This window comes from Nicotiana attenuata, chromosome 7 (assembly GCF_001879085.1).
Source record: "Nicotiana attenuata strain UT chromosome 7, NIATTr2, whole genome shotgun sequence".
Lineage (NCBI taxonomy): Eukaryota > Viridiplantae > Streptophyta > Magnoliopsida > Solanales > Solanaceae > Nicotiana > Nicotiana attenuata.
The window spans coordinates 58,862,520-58,866,120 of NC_031995.1; positions in this window are offsets into that span (position 1 = coordinate 58,862,520).

The following is a 3,601-nucleotide window of genomic DNA, read 5'->3' on the forward strand; positions in this document are numbered from 1 at the left end:
GCTTTTGTCCATAAACTGTATATATATATATATATATATATATATATATATATATATATATATATATATATATATATATATATATATATATATTTTGTATGTTATATATAAATTTTATATACCTTTTTGGTAGCCAAATATAAAAGGATTCTGATACGAGCTAAAAATGATAATACTTAGTGTTGCTTTTCTTCAGTAACTGATCGGATCCATTTGCTGTACTATTCTTTGTGGTTGAGAACGATTTTAAGCTATGACAATTGAGCACTGTAAGTAAACACGTTTTCAGTAGTTAAATTACGGTCAATTGGTTTTTGTAACTTTTTACAAATTTATTTTTAGTTATATGACTCTAGTTTTTTTTTTTTTTTACAATTTACTTTTACATATAAGAGAAACTATCATTTACATATAAAGATCTAAAAATATTATTTTCTTATATTATAAAGTGTAAAGAGACATGATGTACAAATATATGTTAAATTACTCTCCAAAAACCATTTTTGGCCCGAATAAGTTTTTCTCTAACACGTTTTTGAAGTAGAAACGAGACCAGGTAGGATTAATTAATTTTAAGGACAATGTTTATAAAATATTCAATTTTAAATTATATAACGTTTAATTATATTACAAATTGCTAGAGCCTAAATTTGAACTTCGAAAAGCAAATTCCAAGCATTCCAGCCTATGTTTTATACATTGATGGAATTTCTCAGGAACTGAAGCAGCAGATTTTGAACGAGATGCAGTTTGCACCAGGAGAACTGCCATTCAAATACCTGGGGGTTCCACTTTCTTCCAAGAAGATCATTGTACAACAATGCATGCCAATTGTGGAGAAGATAATATCAAGAATTAGATGTTGGACTACTAAATATTTGTCTTATAGTGGAAGGGTACAGCTGATCAAAAGTGTTCTCTTTGAGATGCAAACGTACTGGGCTCAGATTTTTGTCTTACCCAAGAAGGTTATTCAACTCATCATAAGTATATGCAGAACCTTTCTATGGATTGGAAGCTGTGAAGCATAAAGGAAAGCTTTGATCTCTTGGGATTGTGTGCCAAGGTCAGCAGAGGGTCTAAAGTTGATAGACTATACTTTGTGGAATAGAGCAGCCATATGCAAGCTCTTATGGGCAGTATCTACAAGGAAGGAATCACTATGGGTGCAATGAATACGTGACTATTACATAAAGAACAAGGAGATAGAGTCCATAAAAACACATACACAAGCTTGTTGGATTGTGAGGAAAATATTTTATGCATGAAATTGGTTTGGCAACAGGGACTATAAGGTGGAACTGAGAAAATGCAGCAAGGGTGATAAGTTCAGCATCAAGGCAGTTTACTTATCCTTTCAACCACAATATCAGAAAGTTCACTGGAAAAATCTTACCATGGAGGCAAGGCGGATTCCTAGACATCAATTCATTCTATGGTTAGCCATAAGACAAAGGCTTGCAACTGTGGACAACAACAACAACAATAACAGCCCAGTATAATCCCATAAGTGGGGTCTGGGGAGGGTAATATGTACGCAGACCTTACCCCTACCCCGAGGGGCAGAGAGGCTGTTTCCAGGAGACCCTCGGCTCAAGAAAGCAACAAGAGACGATATATTAGTACTATCAATAGACTCATAATAAATAACATAAAATGACATAAAATACATAACATAACATAAAATAACAAAATAACAGCAATATAAGAAATATAGGAAATACGCAAAAGATGGAAGGCATACTAATATCCAACAAATAAAGCCTTGCATCAGTAGCATCCTAAGACTAACTCCTAACTGGCTAGTCTCACTCTAGTGCGTTGTAGATATATTCACAACTTCCCCCTAACCTACAACCTTAATGCTCGACCTCCACAATTCCCTGTCAGGGGCCATGTCCTCAGTAATCCTAAGTCGCGTCATGTCCTGCCTGATCACCTCTCCCCAATACTTCTTAGGTCTCCCTCTACCTCTCCTCGTGCCCACCACAGCTAGTCGTTCACACCTTCTCACCGGTGCATCAGTGCTCCTCCTCTGAATATGGCCGAACCATCTGAGTCTTGCTTCCCGCATCTTGTCCTCCATGGGGGCCATGCCCACCTTCTCTCGAATATCTTCATTCCTAATCTTATCCATCCTTGTATGCCCGCACATACACCTCAACATCCTCATCTCTGCTACTTTCATCTTTTAGATGTGTGAGTTCTTAACCGGCCAACACTCGGTCCCATACAACATGGTAGGCCTAACCACTGCTCCAAGGGAACTACAGAATCACTAGCTCGTCTGTTCTTTGAATGTAAATATGCAAGAGATATCTGGATTGAAGTGGATGAATGAAAACAGAATTCCTAAAACATGGAATGAGGAGGTATACTGGATGGCAAAGAGGTGCAGAGGAAGTAAAGCTAAAGGCCAGGTAGTAGCATGGCTGTTTGCTGCAACAGTTTACCATGTATGGAGTAAAAAGAATGCTAGAAGATTTCAAAATGAAAGGAAGGAGAGTCAACAGAGAATTAAAGAAATCAGCCTCCAACTGTACATTAGAGGACAGAGTTATAGCAAATGGAAAAAGATATTAGATAGATTGAATAGTTATCCTAGCTAAGAGTAGATAGCTTGTGAATGTAAATGCAAAAATTAACACTCTTAGATAGATAGAGATAAAGATGACTAGTTCTTGAATCCAAATGGAACTAGTGGATGTAAATATACAATTTTGGTTGAATAAAAATTTTTACTTTGACCAAAAAAAAAGTTTTGAACTAGTAGACGAGTCCATTACTTAAATGGTCACTCAACTATCCAAGATTATCTCCTAAAGTCACTTTACTTTCGTTTGTAACAACAAAGTCACTGAACTATGCCTATTGCACTCAGAAGGTCACTCAACTAGATTTTCCAAATTTTGGATTGTCAAATACCTATTTTACCCTCTAAATTATAAATATTTATCTTCTTTTTATTTTTTTTAAATTTTTAATATTATGATTTTTCCTTTTAAATTTATATTATGGACTTACCTATAGAATAAATAAATATTATTTGTAAATTAAAAAAATAAAAAGTATTTAAGCATGTATAATGCTGGAACAACAAAATAATGAGCATAGTAAAAAAAAAATTAATTAGAATAATTTGTTAGTAATAATAATTTTAGTATTAACAACAAAACTTCAAAAATTTATTTACACAATTCAGAATGAAAGAAAATAAAGATTGTAAAATATATATTCCATGCAAGTAATATCAAAATAATTATTTAAATAAAGGTATTTCTGTAATATACATTATATGTTCTTGAAAATTATGCTCAATTATATTATTATGTTTCTACCAACTTCCGACGACAAAAAGTTATGTCACCTGAAAGTAGGGGGACTATCTGTATAAGGTAAACTATGCTATGTTAAGCCGTGCATGGAATATATATATAATATAATTGAGCATAATTTTCAAGAATATATAATGTATATTATAAATACTTTTATTTAAATAATTATTTTTATATTACATGCATGGAATATATATTTTACAACCTTTATTTTCTTTCATTCTGAATTGTGTAAATAAATTTTTGAATTTTTGTTGTTAGTACTA